Below are 23055 nucleotides of genomic sequence, written 5' to 3'. Positions count from 1 at the left end.
GTTTTGTTTCGGTGTATTCCTTCAGGACATTGGACAGCACCCTCCTCTTGTGATATGGTGTTTTCTCTTGATGGACCTGCAACTGGTTCAGAAGACTCGGATTCGTTTCGAATTGAATTCACCACTTCTCCTTCTCCGTCGTCTTCAGGTTCTACACTGTATTCAGGCTACTTCTGGGAGAACCTCTCCTTGTCTTAGTTCTCCGGCTGTCTCAACTGAGATAGGCACTCCGTCACTTCTCTCGAACTCACTGTCAGCTTGAGTGACAAGGCTGTTCTCAGTGCGCTCTCCTGTAGTCTCAGATCTTTCTTGACTGATCTCTGACTCTGAGACTTCTCCTCCTGAAGTTGCTGTACCAGAATCTTCAAGTTCCTCTTCAACAGGACATGTTACCCTTTTTGTATGGCTGGCATGTATCCAGTTGGGAACCCCGGCACACTTCACAGCAGTAGTGGTTGTTAGTATTACTTGATATGGCCCCTTCCAACGCGGCTCAAGACACGATTTCCTCACGTGCTTCTTGACAACCACCCAATCTCCAGCTTGCAGAGAGTGTCCTGGTTCGCCGATTGGTGGTAACGTGTTAGCTTCCACCTGGTGAGAGAAAGAGCGAATCACGTCAGCCAAACTTTTGCAGTAATCCAACACCATATCATCTGTAATATTCACTAGTGCATTTGCAGGTACCGCCGGTAACCTCATTGCTCTGCCCATGAGGATTTCATGGGGGGACAGTCCCGTTTTCTTATCTGGCGTGTTTCTCATAGACATCAGTACTAGAGGTAACGCATCTGGCCACTTCATGTTTGTTGCTGCACACATTTTTGCTATCCTTGATTTTAAGGTACCATTCATCTGTTCAACTAATCCTGATGCTTCAGGGTGATAGCTACAATGCAACTTCTGCTCAATGTTGAGTGCGGCACACAGAAGTTTAATCACCTCATTGTCGAAGTGTCTTCCCCTATCTGATTCTATAGAAACCGGAAACCCGAACCTTGGTATTAATTCTCTGAGTAGTAGTTTTGCAACTGTAAGACTGTCATTTCTTCGTGTGGGATATGCTTCAATCCAATGACTGAAAACCCACACAATTACCAACACGTACTTCAATCCTCCACAAACAGGCATTTCAATGAAATCCATTTGCATTTTGTTAAATGGACCTCCAGCTCTTCCAATATGGCTCAAAGTTACCACTGTTCCTTTTCCAGCGTTCATCTGTTGACAGATGACGCACCTGTGACAAGTAATTTCTGCGGCATGTCTGAATTTTGGATTGAACCAATCAATTTTAAAAGATCTAATCATGGCATCTCTTCCTAAATGCGCCTGCCCATGGTATAATCGGGCAAATTGTGACAGAAGACTATTTGGCAAAACCAATTTTCCTTCCTATGAAACCCACATATCATCTGCTCTTTGTACACACTGCATTTTCTGCCAGGAACGTTTTTCTTCTTTGCTAGCATGGCTTTGTAATGTCTGTAATTCATCTAAGGTATCAACCACTCGTAATGCTAGGCTTAAGGTTGTGTCATTCTCAGGTTGTGGTAACAGTTCCCACTGCTCTTTAAATGATATACAGTTTAATGCACAGAATCTGGCAACTTGATCTGCATAACCATTCCCCATTGACACAAAGTCTTGTGATCTGGTGTGAGCACTGCACTTCACCACGGCAATTTCAAGAGGCAACTGAATCGCATGTAACAAATCTCTTATTTGATCTCCATTTTTCACTGGTGAACCAGAGGATGTCATGAAACCCCTCTGAGACCAGAGTTGGCCAAAATCATGCACAATTCCAAATCCATATCTGCTGTCAGTATAGATTGTCACTTTCAAATTTTAAGCAGCATGGCAGGCTTTTGTAAGAGCCATTAATTCTGCCACCTGTGCAGAAAACACTTTCTCGAGCCAAGAGGCCTCGATTATGCCAGATATGGTACATACTGCATAACCAGCTCTCAATGTTCCTGTTGAATCTCTTAGGCAGGACCCATCAACGAACATAATGCAATCGTTTTCTTTTAACTGGGTATCCTGTATGTCTGAATGAGGTTTGGTACAAAGCTCAGTCACTTCAAGATAATCATGCTTAAATTCTTCCCCATCTTTGATTTCTGTATTCTCATTGGGAAGTAGAGTTGCCGGGTTCAGCACAGTGCATCTTTTTAATCTAACATTTGGTGACCCCAAAATAATCGTCTCATATTTGGTAAGTCATGCATTTGTCATGTGTTGCGTCTTAGTTCGGGTCAACAGAATTTCGACAGAATGTGGAACCAATACTGTCAAAGGGAATCCCATGACTATGCCTTCACATTGGGAAAGGCTTTGACCAACTGCTGCGACTGCTCGCAAACAACCCGGTAAGGCTGCTGTGACAGGGTCCAAAGTAGCTGAAAAATATGCTACAGGGCGTTTTGCATCTCCGTGGACCTGTGTTAAAACAGACAAAGAACAAGCATCACGTTCACGACAGAACAACAGAAAAGGTTTCTCATAATCAGGCATTCCTAGTGCTGGAGCCCTGCACATGCACTCTTTCAGCTCTAAAAATGACTCAAGCTCTGTTTTTGTCAAAGTGATTGTGTATGGTTCATCCTAGACCTCTTTCCCTGTCAATTTTATTAAGGGCTTTGAAATGATCGAGAAGTTGGGTATCCACTGGCGACAGTAGCCTACCATTCCCAAGAACATCCTGACATCTCTCTTTGTTGTTGGGGGATTCATTTGTAGAACAGCTGTTATTCTCTCTTTTGATATTCTTCGGGACCCTTTCTCAATCAAATGCCCTAAATATTTCACTTCTTTTTGACAGTATTGCAACTTCTTAGGTGACACCTTGTGTCCATTCTTTCCCAAATGATTTAACAATGCAATGGTATCATATTTACAGCTGTCTCTGGTTTTAGATGCAATCAGCAAATCATCAATGTACTGCACAAGAGTCGAATTGAAAGGCAGCACAAGTGGTTCCAAATCCTTCTCCAATATCTGATTGAAGATGGATGGTGACTCAGAAAACCCCTGAGGAATTCTGCACCAACTGTACACCTTACCCAGGAATTTGAAACTGAACAAGAATTGGCTATCTTCGTGGAGAGGTATTGAGAAAAATGCTTGTGATAGGTCTACCACAGTAAACCATTCAGCATCACAAGGAACCTGGAACATTATTACCGCTGGGTTAGGTACCACAGGGCAGCATTTTATCACAATTTCGTTTATTTTTCTCAAATCCTGCACAATTCGAACCTTTCCACAGGGCTTCCTCAAACCCATAATAGGAGAGTTACACGGACAGCTCAGAACTTCTTTCAAAACTCCCTGTCTGAGAAAATCTGCAATTATCTGTGTCACTTCAATAAGGACATCCTGAGTCATATGGTATTGCGGTACTTGTGGAAACACTGCATTTGTCTTTATCTGCACCTTGACTGGCCCTACTCCCTTGATTAATCCGACCTCTTTTTCAGTCAAATCCCACACTTTCTCTGTTACAGACCCTTGTAGATCAGCAGGTAGATCGATCAAGGTAAACACTGGGAATAGAGTAATTAGAGGGTAATCTTCATTCGTCTCTCCTCCTTCTTCTATGAATTGACCCTCATCTCCTTCATCGTCACTGTTTGTCTGTACTTCTATTCCATCATTGGAACAGGTAATCGAACATTTAGTCTTGCATAATAAGTCTCTCCCTAGTAAGGACACTGGGCTTGAGTCGCACACAACAAATCTATGCAGACCTTGGAAGTTTCCAATTTTAACCTGCACTGGATCAGTAATCGGATTAGTCAGGTACTGGTTAGCCACCCGACCACTCGTATGGTGCGTCCTGAAAGAGGTAATCTCGGTACTTCTGCACTGCGAACTGTAGAGCGTGTAGCTCCTGTGTCCACTAAAAATGAAACCTTATAGCCCATTACTTTTCCCTCTACATATGGGCCTCTCTGATCTACCTCTAAAGATGCTGCAAGCCTGCACTCTTCACTGTCTGAGCTGTCGTCTGACCAATCCCCATTCATGTCACTTTCACCTCTTAATGGGAATTGTTGTACAGTGTTGTTTTGGTTTGTTACCTGGCCTGTGACCTGCTGAGGAAGCGTCACCTGTTGCTGTCCCATCGGAGCTAGGGGTAACTGCATTTGCTGTCTAGGCACCATAGGGATCTGCTGTTGTATCGGTTGTGCTGACACTGTTTGGAAACGCGGCATTTGCATTTGCTGCATGGGTTGTACCCCTGGCATTTGCACCAAATTATTCTGAAAATTCGGGTTTTGGTGTCTCATTCTTGGACCTCGTGAATTTTGTAGTGTACCGGCATTAATGCTCTGCTGAACTGTACCATCCTGCACCATATTTGGACAATCCCGCTTCCAATGCCCCACGCCCCCGCACGCGTGACATGGTGACATCTTCTTTAATGCCTGACCGTCATTTTGAATAACAACATTATTCATGTCCGAACCATGGTTCACAAACCCTTGACCTCTACCTCTCGGCTGTGCCTGAAACACACCATTCATTTGAGGTTGTTGCTGTATCATTTGCTGAGTACCATTTCCCTGTATTCCAGCTTGTGCAGCTCTTATCTGCATCACCATCACTTTCTCCTTCAACTTTTTCTGCTTCAACTCAATCTCATCACTACAGTATTTCGCATACTGCAATACTTCATCAATCGGTTTAGCTTGCCAGCAAATCAAATGATTTTTAATCATCTGGCTGACCTCCGGTCTCAGCCCTTCGACGACCCTAAACACAAGGTGGTTCATGTCCTTCGGCTCGATTGTCTCAGTACCACTGTAATGTTTGAATGCTTTCAACAATCTTTCGTAATACGCATGTATTGATTCTTTAACCTCTTGAGAAGTCCGGTCGATTTTCTGCCAATCGGTCACTTTCGGCGACACCTTTTTTTTCAAAAACTCAATTACTTTATGATAGTATTTCATCACCTCTTCAGAAGGTGCTCCAGTCACCTTATCCCTTGCCGGCTCCTTTGTGGGCCAATCTACCCCTCTCTTACACTCGAGCCACAAATCTGGCGGTACAATGATTTCAAACAAGATATTTAAGTCTTCCCAGAGACACTTTACAAGCTTCACGAATCTATCTGTCTGTTGATACCACTCGATCGGCTTTTCTCTTAACCTAGGATAATCATTCGTAAAGGACAAAGGGGGTCATTCCAACCCTGGCGGTGGGTGATAAAGCGGCGGCCAACCCACCAACAGGCAGGCGGTCAAAAAAATTGAATTCTGACCCTGGCGGGAACCGCCAACTCAGGCCGCCACTTTAACACTCCGACCGCCACGGCGGGACAGACAAACAGCGCGGCGGTCACCGCCAACAGGCAGGCGGCAGACAATGTACCGCCCACAGTATCACAACTCACCAATCCGCCACCTTTTCGGGGCGGGAGCCCCGCCGATAAAAACACGGCGGAAACAGACTACGAACGGGAAAACGCTCACCTCTATACACTCCACGAGGACGGAGGACAGCATGGAACCCGAATTAAACATCCTACCAGCTCTTGTCTACCTGCTCATCTACCACGAGTACGAACTCCGGCGCAGAAGACAACGGTGAGTACTGCACCTACGACACAGGGGAGGGGGGAGGACGAAAGGTTACGGGCACACACATACGCCCCCCCCCCAACTATCAACATACCAATGCAGAGCAACAACTGAGTGACACTCCCCAAACCCCCCTGAAAAATGCAAAGACACAATAAAATTTAAATTTAAATTTATGTATAAATTAGGTTCATTGAAGTCATGGAAAATTATCGTCATGAAATATCAAAGCAAAAATCATGAACAGTGCGAAAGCTATGTACATAGTCAATAAGTCCTGCTCAGCGTGTCAAATATCCACAGTCCGTGGGCCAATGTCTACCAAACACATGGGCAAAACCCACACAGGAGACCTGAGTCCGTTGGAGAGAACACTGCTGGGGCATCAGATGACAAAACTACAGGCACCTCAGGGGGAAGGGAAGGGGGGGCACCTCAGCCACAGGAGTCCACGACGCCAGAACCACGATGGGGCCACCATGCCCACTGTGCCATCCTGGGGAGTGCAAAGCCACAGTCCATCAGGTGGATTACAGACTCCACTGGTCATGGAGGAGGCAGGGTGCCCAGAGTGCAGCGTGAACACTAGCTCGACACAGAACCGGCACTGTCAATGGGCCAGCGGAGCGGTGCTTGAGACGGCGGGGCCCAGCGGAGCTGTGCTTGACAGGAAGGGCCCAGCGGAGCGGTGCTTGACAGGAAGGGCCCAGCGGAGCGGTGCTTGAAACGGCGGGGCCCAGCGGAGCGGTGCTTGACAGGAAGGGCCCAGCAGAGCGGTGCTTGACAGGAAGGGCCCAGCGGAGCGGTGCTTGACAGGAAGGGCCCAGCGGAGCAGTGCTTGACAGGAAGGGCCCAGCGGAGCGGTGCTTGAGACGGCGGGGCCCAGCGGAGCGGTGCTTGAGAGGAAGGGCCCAGCGGAGCGGTGCTTGACAGGAAGGGCCCAGCGGAGCGGTGCTTGACAGGAAGGGCCCAGCGGAGCGGTGCTTGAGACGGCGGGGCCCAGCGGAGCGGTGCTTGAGACGGCGGGGCCCAGCGGAGCGGTGCTTGAGACGGCGGGGCCCTTTTCAGCGGTGCCTTTCTTCACGGCGGGGCCCTGTTCAGCGGTGCCTGTCTTCAGGGCGGGGCCCTGTTCAGCGGTGCCTGTCTTCACGGCGGGGCCCTGTTCAGCGGTGCCTGTCTTCACGGCGGGGCCCTGTTCAGCGGTGCCTTTCTTCACGGCGGGGCCCTGTTCAGCGGTGCCTTTCTTCTTGGTGGGGCCCTGTTCAGCGGTGCCTGTCTTCACGGCGGGGCCCTGTTCAGCGGTGCCTTTCTTCACGGCGGGGCCCTGTTCAGCGGTGCCTTTCTTCTTGGTGGGGCCCTGTTCAGCGGTGCCTGTCTTCACGGCGGGGCCCTGTTCAGCGGTGCCTTTCTTCACGGCGGGGCCCTGTTCAGCGGTGCCTTTCTTCTTGGCGGGGCCCTGTTCAGCGGTGCCTGTCTTCACGGCGGGGCCCTGTTCAGCGGTGCCTGTCTTCACGGCAGAGCCCTGTTCAGCGGTGCCTTTCTTCACGGCGGGGCCCTGTTCAGCGGTGCCTGTCTTCACGGCGGGGCCCTGTTCAGCGGTGCCTGTCTTCACGGCAGGGCCCTGTTCAGCAGTGCCTTTCTTCACGGCGGGGCCCTGTTCAGCGGTGCCTTTCTTCTCGGCGGGGCCCTGTTCAGCGGTGCCTGTCTTCACTCCTGGGCCCTGTTCAGCGGTGCCTGTCTTCACGGCGGGGCCCTGTTCAGCGGTGCCTATCTATCTTGTCTATCAAGGGAGCCAGACCTGGCCAGGACTCCCTGCTTAGTCGCCCTCCGACCGTGCAGTTGCTGGACCCTCCTGTGACGGAGTCCTGGGCCCGTGGGTGTCCTCCGTCACACCCGGGATGGGGCTTGTGGGGCCCTCCTGGTCCGCGCCCCTGCTGGCTGACTTCTCCGCCCTGCTGCCCTTGCCCTCCTTCGATGAGGCTCTCTGGCCCTTGCCTGCCCTTGATGTTGTGGCAGGTGACGGGCCACGACTTTGCTCCTTGGGGGCAGCCGTGTCAGCCTTCTCACGGCGGGCCTTGGTTTTACGGGTTCTCTTTCCAGGGGGGGGGGCTGGCTGTTCCCTTGCTGCTGGCCGATGTATCTGTGCTGGGAAAGGGTGGACTCCAAAACCCGTGCACAATGGTCAGACTTGATGCAGGGCTGGTGGTGGCTGAGGTGCTCTTCGGACTCTTACCAGATGGAGAGGGTGGGTCAGGTGGTGCAAAGAGGTCAAGTTTGGAGAGGAAAAGTTTTTTAGGAGCAATGGGTAGAGTAGGTGCAGTGGGTATGGGAGTGGAGGGAGAGGATGTGGTTGTAGGAGAGTCAGGTGTGCTGTCTATGGGTGCAGGTGCTTGTGACGTAGGCTGTCTGTTGTGGTTGGCTGTTGTGTGGGTGGCTGCCTGAGTTTGTGTGTTTTGGAAGAGGGGGTGACAGACACAGTGGGAGAGGACACAGGGGACGTGTAAATGGCAGTGGGGGTGGTGACTGCACGTGTGCGGACTGTACTGGAGGGTGTGGTGGTGATGGAAGTACTGGCTGATGGTGGTGTGCATGCAGGTGTGAGTGGAGACGTCACAGGGAGGGGGGAGGGAGACGAGGAGGAGGGGGACACAGAGGTGGTAGTGACTGTTGCCATGGCTGCATCTGGATGTTGCTTGGGTGAATGCTTGTGGGATCTGTGGTGCTTATGTCTGGATGAGCTGCCCTTGGGTGTTGAGGTGTGTGCAGGCTGGTCTGATGTTGTGGATGGGATAGGCTGAGGAACAGGAGACTGGGAGACGGTGGAGGCAGTTAGAAGAGGGAGGCTGGAAACAGGGACAATGGCTGCCGTCAGTGCTGAGGCCAGAGCATTGAACGATCGTTGATGGGCAGCCTGACCCGAATGAATGCCCTCCAGGTATGCATTGCTCCGATGCACCTCCCTCTCTACCACCTGGATGGCATTCAAAAGGGTAGACTGCCCAACAATGATGGTCTGTAGGAGGTCAATGACCTCCTCACTGAGGGCAGCAGGGGTAACTGGGGCAGGGCCTGAGGTGCCTGGGGCGAAGGAGATGCCCGCCTTCTTGGACGAGTGGGCACGGAGCGAAGGCTGAGGGGCTGCTGGGAGGGCGGAGCTGGTGCGCTGGGTGGCGGCTGTACCTGTTGAGGCGGGGGCACGGATGTTGCCGCCACCGCTAGGGAGCTCCCTTCCGAGGACGTGTCAGTGTCGCTGGTGTCACCACGGGTCCCTGTTGTGGAGCTCCCCTCGCCCTCCGTATCACTGGTGACCTCGGTGTCTGTAGCATGGCCCACCGGGGCCTTGTGAGTTGCAGCTCCCTCGTGCTCCGATGCCAATTCTCCTCCGCCTGATGATGCTAATGCACACATGCACAAGAAGATAAAGAAAAAGGCGGGGGGAGAAATAAAGACAGGTTGAGTGCATGCATTGTCAACACCGTTGTCGGAGAGGACAGACACAGGAGCCTCCAGCACTACGCCGCGCAATCGGGGTACACTACTCAGTACTTGTGACTAGGCCTACAGGTCTATGGACTACAAATGCACACATGGGTGATGCTGGACCATGGATTGCTGTACTTGGCACCCTACAGAGGTGGGGGGCGGGGGCACAGGGCCATGCCTAAAGGAGGGGACTACACTACAGAAAGCGCCCTGGCCTAATGTCACCCACAGCCCTCCTCCCCCACCCAGGCACCTCCACTGCGCGTAAAGATAGCAGAATGTGCTGGTACTCACCCCCTTGTGTCTGCTGTGATGTCCTCACGCGCCCATCCAAATCGGGGTAGGCCACCGCCAGGATCCGGGACATCAGGGGGGTCATCCCCAGCAGTGACTCGGCGGTCTTCCTGGTCCCGCGGCGGATGTCCTCCCACCTCTTTCGGCAGTGGGTGCCCCGTCTGTTGTGGACCCCCAGGTCCCGGACTACCTTGGCGATGGCACGCCAAATGTCGACTTTCTGATGGGCGCTGACCTATTTGACATGTACAGGGTGGGAAAGGAAATTTCAACATTTTTCTGCATGTTAGATGTGATTGCCCCCCCCTCCCCAACCCTGCCATGTGGCACATGCTCTCATCTGTCGTGCCTTGCACTCCTCATTCGCTCCCCACCCCACCATCTTACATCCACCATACACAACCCAGGCATAGCCCATTCAACGTGCACCCAGTGTACTTACCTGTTGGTCTGGAGGACCGTAGAGTAGCGCATACTGGGGCAGGACCCCATCCACAAATTTTTTACAACTCTTCTGAAGTGAAGGCAGGGGCCCTTTCCCCAGTCGCAGCAGCCATTGTCTCTTCCGGACCGAGTTCACAGCAGCACTTGCAGTATAGGTCCTCTCCTGTGGATGATCAGGTCTCGAGTGATTAAGCAGATAGAAAATGGCGGTCACGCCCGCGGTGGTGCGTACCGGCGCGGTGCGTACCGCGACCGCCGGCGCACATCGTCATTGGCTCCTGAGACCCATAGGGTGCAATGTTAACCAATGCGCCTTTGCACTGCGGTCTTCGACCGCCTACCGCCACGGTGTGCCACGCCAGCGCGTTGACCTCACATCCCACTGTCACACTTCTCAGGTCAGGCAGCTGCCATTACAAGGGCCCACATGGCTTGATTGCTACTGCGTCACACAGGCCTAGGCCTTGCATTGCCACTCATACAAGCCTTTCAATGCATAGCGATTCGCGTACTGTGCAAGCTGGGTGAACGTACCTGTGGGTTGCTTGACTCTGTGCTCCATGTTGTCCTTCCTAGGCACCGTCCGCTGGGACTTGCGAGGAGAAGGATGAATCCTCCCGTGTACCGACCGCTGGTGGACCTGTCGACAATGGAAGAACGACATATTATACTTCGATACCGACTTGACCGAGCCACTATACATGAACTGTGTGCCCAGCTGGAGCCAGACCTGATGTCCCCCATCCGCCAACCCACAGGGATTCCCCCTCTGGTGCAGGTTCTGTCAGTACTCCATTTTTTGGCAAGTGGGTCTTTTCAGACAACAGTGGCCATGTCATCAGGGATGTCTCAGCCTATGTTTTCTAAGGTTTTGTCCAGAGTGTTGTCTGCCCTGATGAAATACATGCGGAGATACATTGTTTTCCCTGAGGAGGGTGATTTGGCCACTGTGAAGGGTGATTTCTATTCCCTTGGACATATCCCCAACATCATTGGTGCCATTGATGGGACCCATGTGGCTTTAGTACCCCCAAAAGACAATGAGCAGGTGTACAGAAATAGAAAAAATTACCATTCGATGAATGTCCAGGTGGTCTGTTTGGCTGACCAGTACATCTCCCATCTAAATGCCAAGTTCCCTGGGTCAGTGCATGACGCGTATGTCATGCGAAATAGCAGCATCCCTTATGTGATGGAACAGCTACAGAGACACCGTGTGTGGCTAATAGGTGACTCTGGTTACCCCAACCTGCCTTGGCTATTGACCCCAGTGAATAATCCCCGGACCAGGGCAAAGGAACGGTACAATGAGGCACATGGGCGAACTAGGAGGATTATAGAACGGACCTTCGGGGTCCTGAAGGCCAGGTTTAGGTGCCTGCATATGACAGGTGGATCCCTAATGTACTCACCAAAGAAGGTGTGTCATATCATCGTGGCCTGCTGTATGCTTCACAATCTTGCATTGCGACGCCAGGTGCCTTTCCTGCAGGAGGATGGTCCAGATGGTGGTGTTGTAGCAGCTGTGGAGCCTGTGGAGAGTGAAGAGGAGGAAGACGACGGGGACGACACGGACAACAGGGACACAGTTATACAACAGTATTTTCAGTAGCACACAGGTAAGAATCACCCACGCCATTTTACATTTACTTCTGGCCTCCTGCATCTCTACTTTCTGTGTTTCTCCCCAGTTCCTTTTAACTGATTTTTGACTTTCCCTTCCCTTTTCAGAGCTGTATGACCCACAGCGTGACTTCTGCTTTGTTTGCCCATGGACTAATGCTTATTGACATTGGTATGTTGTCATCACAATGTAACTGAACATTATTGCACCGTTATGTGTAATACATTTGTAAAGAATACAAGCAGACTCCTGAAATTTGAAGTGCAATTGGTGATTTATTTTAAGTGCTGCATATAGGTCCATGATAGTAAAACGGTGATGGGTGGGGGTGGAGTAATGTCCATGGCAGAGTCCAGTTCTCAGTAGCACAGGTGCATTGTCCATATGCCTGTGGAAGGATGGAGCAGGGGCAGTTCAAGGTTGGACAGGGTGACAATGTGGGACAGTGGGATGACATCAGGGGGTATCTTATCCTGGCGGGGGTCTTGGCATCCTACTCTGTCTTCTTGTGTGATCTCAGGTTCCGCTTGCGGGGTGGTTGATCTTCAGCAGGAGGTGGGGTTCTGGTGGCCTGTCGTTGTGTGGGGGCCTCCTGTCCACTAGCGCCGGCGGAGGTGGTAGGCTGTTCGTCGTCCGGGCTAGTGACAGGGGCCCTTTGGGGTGCCACATGGTCCCGCAATGTGGTGACTATCTGGTTGAGGGCCAGGACGATGGTCCCCATTGCGGTACCGATGTTCCTGAGTTCGTCTCTGAACCCCATGTACCGTTCCTCCTGCTGTGCCTGGATCTCCTGGAACCTGGCCAGTACCGTCGCCATCGTCTCCTGGGAGTGGTGGTATGCTCCCATGATGGTGGTGAGGGCCTCTTGGAGAGTGGGTTCCCTGGGCCGGTCAACCCCCTCTCGCACAGCAGCCCTCCCAGTTCCCCTGTTTCCCCGGGCCTCTGTCCCCTGGACGGTGTGCCCACTACCACTGCCCCCAGGTCCCTGTTGTTGTTGGGGTGGTGGGTCAGCCTGGGTGCCCTGTAGTGGCGGACACACCGCTGATTGACGCGTCCTGGAGACAGAGGCATGGGCCCGCTGGGTAGGAGCTGTGCTGGTATTCCCAGAGGGGGTTGGGTCTGCTGTGGCCTGTGTCTGTGTGTGGGGAACCGACTGTCCAGAGGTCCCCGATGGTCCGGGCTGGTCATCAGGTTCTAGGTCGACAGAGCTGCTGTCATCGCTGGGGGCCTGTTCTGGGGGCGGGATGGACAAATCTGGACCCTCCTGGCCAGTGTGTTGGCGTTCGGGCCCTGCAGGGGTAAAAGAGTATGGTTATTGCTTCTGTGTGTGCCATGGCGTGCGATTTGTGGGTGCCCTTGTCCCCCAGTGCTGGCATTCCCTTGTGGGAGGAGTTGTGAGGGTGGTTTGTGGGGGGGGATGGGTATGTGCAGTGGTCATGCTTAGGTGATGGGTGTCCATGGTTTGTGTTGGCATTCAGGGATTGGTGTTGTGTTGGGTGGGTTGTGCTGGTGAGACATTGGCAGGGAGGATGTGTGCTGGGGGGTTGGGTGTGAGGGTGTGGGTGTGGGTTGGCATGCTGGTGGTTGGGGGGGGGGTGAAGTAGTTGGGATTAGACTTACCAGAGTCCATTCCTCCGCCTACTCCAGCGAGGCCCTCAGGATGCAGGATGTTCAAGACCTCTTGCTCCCATGCTGTGAATTTGGGTGGAGTGGGTGGGGGTCCGCCGCCAGTCTTCTGCACAGCGATGTTGTGTCTTGACACCATCGACCGCACCTTCCCCTGTAGGTCGTTCCAGCGCTTTCGGATGTCTTCCCGGTTTCTGGGATGCTGTCCCACAGCGTTGACCCTGTCGACGATCCTTTGCCATAGCTCCGCCTTCCTGGCTATTGTGGTGTGCTGCACCTGTGTGCCGAATAGCTGGGGCTCTACCCTAATTATTTCCTCCACCATGACCCTGAGTTCTTGGTCCGAGGACCTGGGGTGTCTTTGGGGTGCCATGGGGTGGTGTGGGGTGGTGTTTGTGGTGATGAGTGTGGTGTGTGTGGTGGTGTGTGGTGTTTTGTGCGTGGATGTAGTGTGGGTGATGATGTTGTGTTCCTCTGTGTGTTGGGGTTTTCGATAGCTGTGCTCTCTCTCTCTCTCTCTCGCCTTCTCTCCGAATTTCTAGTAGTGGGGGTTTGTGGGTGATGTGGGTGTATGTTTTATAGTTGATTGGATGTGTGGGAGTGGTGTTTGTATGTGTATCAGGTGTGTGTATTTCAAATTGTCCAATGTGGCTTTGTTTTGGAGCTGGGTGTGTATTTTGACCGCGGCGGTGTGTAACTCCAATGGAATACCGCGGTTAAATGACCGCAGCGTGGATTCGTGGGTCGTAATGGCATGGGCGTGTTTGTGTTGGAGTGACGGTGGAGGTTTGGTCATCTCCAGTTTATCGCTGACCGCTGATGAGGCGGCCTTCCACGGATGTCGGGTTTTTGGCGGTTTGGCAGTTGTGGGTCAGAATGACCGTGGCGGTTTACCGCGGCCGCGGTGGTAGAATGGCGGTCTTCTGACCGGCGGTAAGAGCCTTTTACTGCTGAGGTCAGAATGACCCCCAAAATGTCTCCCCTAGACCAAGGCACATGCACTAAGACACCACCAGCTGTTTCTCTCATAGGTAGGATTTTCACTGTCTCTAAACTAGGTGTGGCTGTTGTTTCATTAGACCCTGGGCTATCTCTTTTTCCCTTATCTCTTTTCTTTGCCCACCGGCCTTCCCATTTCTCTAGTGCTCCCCAAATTTGTGTACTTTGAAGCAACTCTTTCAAGTGTGTCTTCATGCCTGCGGATCTCATGTGTTCAAAATCTTTAGTGTCAAAATCTAATCTGTAGCTCCTTTTCAGGTGTTTCGTATTTCCGATATCGATATTGTATTTGTCTGCCAAATTCGTTAATCTCTGGTGTACTTTGCCTACCTGTTTGGTAATCTTAGGGCATAAGTACCTCAATTTTGCCTCAGTGTATGATTCTAACCTATTCACTCCCATTGTTCCTTCCACCAACTCAGCAGCTTCTGCTCCTAGTCGCACAAAATTCAAATATTCATCTTGTTTTACTTTTTCAGGTTCAATTGTGGTTACTGTAGTCTTTTGTGAAGTACAAGTTTTCTCTAACCACTCATTTAACTGTTGTACTGTAAAGCTTTGCAGTGAGATGTTCCCTGCATGTATCATTGGAGTGTGGGAGGTATTTGTACTCATAGTTTGCGGGGTCAAGACTCCCAACCCTGCTTGTCGCATTGTTTCAAGAGGTGCCCCTATGGGACTAAGGTCCATTAAGGATCTCGGTTGCTCGCATACCTGTCCTCCCTGGGCCATTATTTGTGGAGTTCTAATAGGCCCTCCTCTTATCACTTCAGGAGTCATAACTCCCTGATCGCAGGTCTTTGTTTTCTCCTGTGCGTATAACGGTACTGGGGGACCGACAGTAATAGGTAGCGATATAGCAGCAGGTGTCTGACCTGGTCCCAAGCTTCTTGGAGCTGCAACACCATAGGTCTGTTCTAATATACCCAGTACAGGTACTAACGGAGGTCCTGCTACAGGGTTATACCCAGGTATCAGCTGTGGAGGTTGTGACACTAGCTTTGGAGTTGATTCAATCTGTATTAGCCTTGGCTTAGTATATGTCGGGTCTGGCGGCACCATCAAATTCGTAGTAGTCTCAAGCACTGGTACATCGGGGTAAATTCTTTTTATCTGCGGTGGAGGCTGCAACTGTATTGACGAGTCTGGTGCAGTGGGTACACTGACACCATTCTGTATCAAGGCTGTATCGCTAGTCTGTGCCGTATCAGTAACTCCCTTTTCCTTTGTCTGGTTCCCAGGATCCAAGCTAGTACTTGGAGTATTGTCGTTCACCGCATACGGTGGCGGACGATCATGTAACAATCTATCCATAAACGCCTCATCATCTGAATCATCCTCTTCTTCCCAGGACCTTTTGTTCTCTTTGAATTTCCCTCAATCTTTGTTGGTTTTGCAAGAAGCTTTCTTTCCCTGTGTCTCTTCTCCCTGTGTTATTGCCAGAAACAGCTTTAACCCATCTACTATTCCTCGTCTCCACATTTTGTTCTCTATCTAGCCTCTGCATATGATTTTTCCGCCCTTGTCAGTCTTCTGTGAAACCTTTCTTGCCTATGTTTAAGAGCCATCAGGTCCCAAATCGCCAAAGCCTCGTATTGTGCCGGTCTCGGAGGTGGTTTCTGCGTACTTAACATCCACCTCAAATTTTCTAACACCTTTTGATTGAATGTTCCATGTTCTGGAAATGCTAGACGCCCCTCTTTCTCTGTTAGTTTGCGCCATTGTTTTATCCATAAACAAGGTGCAACACTCTTTTCTTCCATAACTGTATAAGCTGGAGTACCCTCAGGTGGTGTAGGTTCCCTCTCAGTTGCAACAATATATACGTCTCCTTTCAAAGCGCTTTTGAATGCCTTAACAAAATTCATTTTGAAATTCTTTTATTTCGTATTTAATCAGAAAACGGCTTAGTTCCCATGACACTCTTCACCTACCCTTTTCTCAACCTATTGCCTCTCACGGACGGTAACCAATCCGTCCGCGACCCCTCTCAGCATCTGACCTATCTCAGCGCGGCACCACTGACGTCACACTCATACACACTGCAGCTGACAAAGTCCTGCGGTTTGTCCACACCTCACAACTCCTTACAACTCATACAAACTAATGCGAATTATTGCAAGCTCTTAAAATGACAATACAAATCTGCCGGTTTACTACAGGAAGGGTAACACATTCGCTTCAGAACTTTACAGAAATTTCACTCGAAGCCTCGGCCGCTACTCTCTCCTTCTCAGTTCCCACATACGCAAGCAGAATTCGACCTGCAAATCCTACTCTCGACTTGTCAATGACTCCTTCTAGTGCACTTTAGAACTTGTCAAATCTCCATCGAAGGTTTCACACATGCATTATAACTCAAACTCGACTTGTCAACCACGCCCGATTGACCTATTAAACCGCACAGATTACAACATAACCACATTTATCATCATACTCCGGAGTCTTAGACCTCAATAGATCCGTATATAACAACCAACCACGTGGATAATTTTGAGCAATAAGCGCTACATTCACATGAAGTACGCCGACTTCCCTACTCTCATACTGTGGAGTACGCCAACTCCTTCTAAACAACACTTATTTTGGCCTAGACACACGCAAATTTTCACAACCACCTGCAAGATGCATAAGCTTAAGCAAGCGCAAAGACCCTAATCACACATACTATGGCGCCGAGAACATTCCCAACTCATTTAGGCAGGCTCTGAGATCCCGGGAAAGCCATGGCGAACCTAGCCACTCATTATCTCTCTAAATTGCATTATCACAGAAAAACAACAAATTAAACAATGAAACTCCGTCCTAGGGCCCCCCAGGGCCAAACCGTACTCTGCTACCAGAACTGTTAACGCGTCCGTCTATGTCAATTTATACACATCAGGACTCGTTTTAGGACGATGAATCTTTGGGCCCAGTGGTGAGACACCGTAGGACGAGATAACTGATCAATATATCAATCTATATATCAATAACATTGACATTAGTTAACAACAAAACATATCTCACTTTAGTCATTAATAAACCTTCGGCGCAATCATGACCTTTCAGTCACGAATAACCACACCTTAATGGAGTTTTATGAATTGTATTCCCTATTGATTACAATCTAATAGCAAAAGCATCAATCTCAAAACCAAGAAGCAAATAAACATAATCACAAGATGACAATCATAATATGCTTTCAATAATGCAAAGATCAGAAGCATAGACAATCAGTTAACTATAAGCAGATCGTAGTACATAGAACCTTCTAGAGATATTAGTTCAGCATTGCACTATGTCAGTCACGGCAGGTTGTCAGTCGGGACGAATGTCTCATCTAACCTCTAATTAGCATTGGCATGTTGGGCTTCATGCAAAACAATTTTGAACACCAATTTAGAAAACATCTAACTAAGGTCTCTAATCAAAAACATACAGCAGTTGGTACCTAGAAAGAAAAGGCAAATGAATGCATTTCCGTTATCAATGATTATATTTACCCTCCTCAGAAAAGGACAGCGTACAGAATCAGTCTTCGTCTTCAGGACATCAGTTAGTTCACCGTCAGTCTATCTAAGTTAGAGACAAGGGACACTCTCCTCATAAGGAGGAAAGTGTAATGGGGCAGTCTATGGGCGAGGATAGTTTTGTCTAAGTCTCAATCACCAAATAAAGTGACAGAGTTTCTGGATGTAATCGATATCATTCCCTACCTAATGCTGCTTGTCTCTTGTGTCATGGGTTTTTAAACCTTTTTCGTAATACATTCCCCCAAAATTCTATTGGTCAGTCACTACAACCCACTATCGGTAGCCTATTAAATTATACATTAAGTAATGCATTTGTCATTTCACAATAATTCCCTAGTTCCTAATTGGTCTTCATAGTTGACGTTTTTCGTAGGTGGCACATCCGGGGTTACTTCATCGTCTTGTTACATATCAGGTCAAAAGTTCTCTTCTTCTCGCTTCACCGTCCTTGGAAGTGTCTATTATTGTTTCGAAGCACATATCTTTTATATGAAAGCTACTAGCATGCGGATGGGAAAGATGGGTGATGTTGCAAACTAGTAAGAGAAAAGAACAATCGCTGGGTCATGGTCTTTTGCAAGTCAGCACACTGGAGAAACAGAAAAATATGCTTTAATATGAGAGTTACACAGCTAGTTCTCGACTCACGCTAACTTAGGATATATGGTTCCAATGAATGCAGTTTTATACGTGTTAATGTGCTCAGTTAGGCAAACTATAAACGATTATTTCTCACAGTCGACATTAGTTTATACATGTGAACAATTCTCCACGTTTATGAATACGCTTCAATTAATATTTTATTAAAACAGCATTGTTAGACATAAGCATTTCACGTCTATAATATGTAATATTTAAACTACGCTCTCTCACCAGCTTTGTAGGTTTCACTAGCCAATGCGTTAACGCTACTACTCAACAGTCCGTAGCCATGAGCAAAATGTTCCCAGGGCTATTCTTCCTTCTTTTGCAACATATCCTGTTGGCTTTACTGCAAACGATCCCACAGTGTACTATTCTGAGGCTAATTGAAGATGGCAAAGGCTTTCTACCCCTGAAGGGAGATTTTGGGACATCCATCTCTCTGTTTAGGGATATGAGCAGTCCCCTCCTCTTCAAGTACACTAAACTTGTTTTGAGACCAGCTCCCCTGGCCACTGAGCTGGTAAAAAGCTGGCTACTGAGAGCTCAAGAAACTAAACACTTCTAGTCCCAGATTTCTCTATTCACCTAACAATGACTTGGCAGGCTTCAACCTGGTCATTATCAAGGTAATGAAGTTCCTGGAGCTTCCCCAGCTGTCCATCTTGAGCTCATATCTGTCACATACCGCATACCGAGGGCTTCCTGTGAAAGAAGTCAGCCATTGATCCTATCCTGTGAGCAGTTTTCACAGTTCTGTAAGGGGAAGCACTGGCAGGGTAACTTGGTAGCAGGCTAATGCTAATTACTATACTTGTGCTCCATATAGGTAAAGTGTAACATTTTGAAGACACTTTCTAAATATCTAATGAAAATCCAAATTTACAACTGAAATGGATTTTTAATAAACATTTTAAAAATTGTTTGAATTAAGCAAATAGCTCCTCCCAAGCTAGAGAAAACAGGATTATGATTTTACTCTGAACTCAAGTTTTTTTCATAGAATAGCTACAGACCTTTTTAGTGAAAATAACTCTTGGAGGCTATTCATGTTTGATACATGCCAACAATAGGTTCTCGCATGCATTTGTAAACACCAGGCACCCAAACTCGTGGGCTGGAAGGGCTACTTAGGGATGCCTTGTTTAGTTTTTAAACATAGGATGGATTCCTGTCAGAAAGGGTTATTTTGACAGGTTTGACTGCAGGTTTAACAGCAACAGGAGTCAGGCTATACTGGTAGCCATGTTTCCTTTATAATCCTATTGACTGGCACATACTGTGCTCGAGTCTTCATATGACATTTAACTTTTGTATGTCAGTGGTGCACCATGTGCTGCACCAAATGCTGTAACTACTTACTATAAAGTTAAATGTGTCATTTGGGGGTTAGCCATTTGTAAAATATTTTAGGTGTCAGAGTACATAAACTGGGACCTGGACAGCAGAACGTCAATGTGAAGATTTTGGAAACCAGCAACACCAATCAGCAAAGTTGACAATGACCATATGGAACACACATTCCTAATATGCAGTTAAAATGCAAAGGTAACCAACAGATACATTTGTCTGTCCCCTAAAAACATCATCCATGAGCTGGAGCATTCTCCCCTGTTCCAGTAGCAAACCAATGTGGAATGGTGTATGTTTTGTAATACTTTCACAAACCCAGGTCCCACTCCTAGCAGATGTAATTTCTCTCACACTTTGGTCCTGCTACCAAGGTCAAATGCTGTAAAGAGGTCCATTAAAGCGGAATGAATTCCTCCCTTAATTAACCTTGAAGTATTTAACGCATAGCATGCAATGGTGAAGGCATTGTTCCTATATACCCAATTCTTGATGAAATGCCAGCTGAACTTATGACAAAGATTCTGTACCAGTGACCAAATTCTGTAGTCTACAGAAAGGTTTTCTTCCTAGAACTTTAACTAATTCTTTCAAGAGTGATGTTGGTTGATAATGCTGGGTTTAACCCTGCTCCCTTTCTTGAATATTGGAATAAATATAAGTGAGCCCAAATGTTGAGCAGGTTCCATAATTTGCAAGTCGCAATAAATATTTTGGTAATTTCTGACTAAGATTCTAAGAGACGTTATCAATCCAAAAGAAGGGATCATTGTCAGAGGAAGACACACATTCCACACATCTGAAATCATAGACGTTATCCAGTGCGCTAATTTCATCACCACCGTAGAAGTGGTCACAATATCCAAAGAGACCTATCAATTTCAGATGTGTTGGAAGGCTGTAAAATTGGCCACAATAACCCCTTTATTCTATAAAGAGTTCTAATAAAGCCACATACCCTTTTGAAGAACATCTGTGGAGACAACATGGGGCAATATAGATTAGCTGTTATGGCTTTCTCCTGACAGAGAGTGCCCTTTACTTAAACAACTTAAAAATCTGAATCTCATCCACAGCCTGGCATCTTGAATACAATTTACTGACAGTGTCTTTCACTGGCTTTTCCTCTCACTTTTTGAACTAAAACCAAATTGTTTAGATTGGTACCTCCTAATCGCAAAAGATCCCTATCACCTGCTGAGTATTTGTGGGATGCATACTGTCCCCTATCACCTTCAACATCTATGTGGAATCCTTGGGGACTCCTCTCAAAGATAGCAGTACCAAAATGTACCAGTATGCTGATGATCACCAACTCTATTTTAAAGTCTCTACTCCAGATGTTCAACCCCTCAAACACTGCCTAAGCCTCATCTAGAACTGCTTTCCAAACAGCAACCTGCAGCTCAACAAACCAAGACAGACCTCTTGTTATTTATCATGAAAAACATATAGGAAATAGTATAAACCTAGATCAATATCATGAACCTTGATGGCTTAGAACCCCAACTTGTAGGGAATGCCAGTTTACTTGGATTCATCCTGGACATGGGCCTCACCCTCAAGGAAAACTATCAACCAGGTTCCTCTTCTAAAGAAAGTGAAACCATATGATACCTGAAGCAAGTTCTGAACAGCCCTTTAAGCCCTGAAGGTATTGATTTGGATAGCAGTAATTCTGTGCTCCATTGTTTCCCAGACTCCACATTCTTCTCCATCCTACAGGCCACAAAACTCTTCATTCCGAGCCTTAACAAATATGATCACATCAGCCTGGAACTGTTTCAGCTCCTTTTATTGTCTTGAACTATCTTCAAAACTGCATCATGTAAAAGGCCATCATGACCAGTAATTAAAATGCCCATCTCTACAGGGTCACCCCAAAACTTTTTGCCTTCCTCCTCATACATTTTGCTTGATTTTTGCTTGTTGGCCTTAGGACTCTGAGCACTTTACCACTGATAAACATGATTTGATTGCCATATACCTGATTGGCATATTTCATTTACATGTAAGTCAGTTATAGAGTGGTATGCCATATACACAGGGCCTGTAAATCAAGTGCTACCAGTGGGCGTGCAGCACTTATTGTGCTACCCATTCAAGTAGCACTTTAAAACATGCCCCAGGCCGGCCATTGCAGCCTGGAGGCAGTTTAAAAACAGCACTTGAAACCCTTTTGCACCTGAATAGGCTGTGCTCTGCCACCACATAATAGGCTTAACAACCCTGTCATTTCAGTGCTGCCAGCTAGGAGCCAGGGCAGAAGTGGGAAGGAGCCCCTGGAACTTCAAAGAACCTTTCTGGAAACATCTCCCAATGTCTAGGAAGATGGCACCAGGGTATCAAAATAGGGCTTTCACACCCACTCTTCAGTTGACTACTGGACCCGCAGAAGGACTCTCTGAGGACTTAGACCCATATTTATACTTTTTTAGCACCGCATTTGCATCATTTTTTGACACAAAAGCGGGGCAAACTTAGAATATACAATTGTATTTTGTAAGTTTGCGGCACTTTTGCGTAAAAAAGCGGAGCAAATGCGGCACTAAAAAAGTATAAATATGGGTCTTAGTGCTTTTGTGCACGCTATTGGACTGCTGCTATACCTTTAGGGACTGCTTTGCTTCCTGGAGCCTGCCTTAAACCTTCAGAGGCCAACCCAGCTATGGAGATCTGCAGCTTCACCTGCACCCAGGACTTCAAAAGTGATTCCAATGGCTAGTTAAGTTGGCCTCCTATTCAGAGCCACAGGGACATAACAGGCTCCCACCATCTTGCACCTGCAGCTAGACCGATCTTGAGTGAGCCTTAAACCCCTAATATGACTCCATTCACTCCTGGACCCTTGATTGTGGTGTGACAGATTACAAATGCATAACTCCTTTTCTACTAATAGGAATTTGATGGCTTTGGTGACTAAAAATGTATTAACATTTTCTCTAATTTTCTAAATTGATTTGGTATTTTTCTTGCCTTGTGTTTTCACTTTATTAATGTGTATATGCTACACACACATTTTTCATATTGCCCCTTGGTTTGGCCTGACTGCTTTTTGTGGCAAGCTACCAAGGTTTAAGCACAGGTTAAAGTAGTGACTTTTTGTAGTTCACCGTGCAAGGGTTTGTGGCTGTTGCTTGACCAGGACTCACAATACAGTCAACCAACAATCCAATTTCTCACAACCAGCACCCCCGCTTATCTTAAAGACAAGCTCACCATCTGTGGTTGGTTTTGGCACACTGCAGCAAGGAGATTAAGAAGTGTAAAAGGGATTACTTTTCATATATGCACCCAAAATCTGGAACAGCAGCCCTTTAATCATCGGGATCACTCCAAAGTTGCTCCAGTTTGGGAAATAATTGAAGGCTCACCTCTTTATCCAACACTTCATCATAATGCAGTAACTGTATACTTCCCCTCCCAGCATCCAGCTACCTCTCATGTAAGAAAATGCATATTTGTTCATGGTCACCCCCATTTG

This window comes from Pleurodeles waltl, chromosome 5 (assembly GCF_031143425.1).
Source record: "Pleurodeles waltl isolate 20211129_DDA chromosome 5, aPleWal1.hap1.20221129, whole genome shotgun sequence".
NCBI lineage: Eukaryota > Metazoa > Chordata > Amphibia > Caudata > Salamandridae > Pleurodeles > Pleurodeles waltl.
This window is presented reverse-complemented; position numbering follows the sequence as displayed.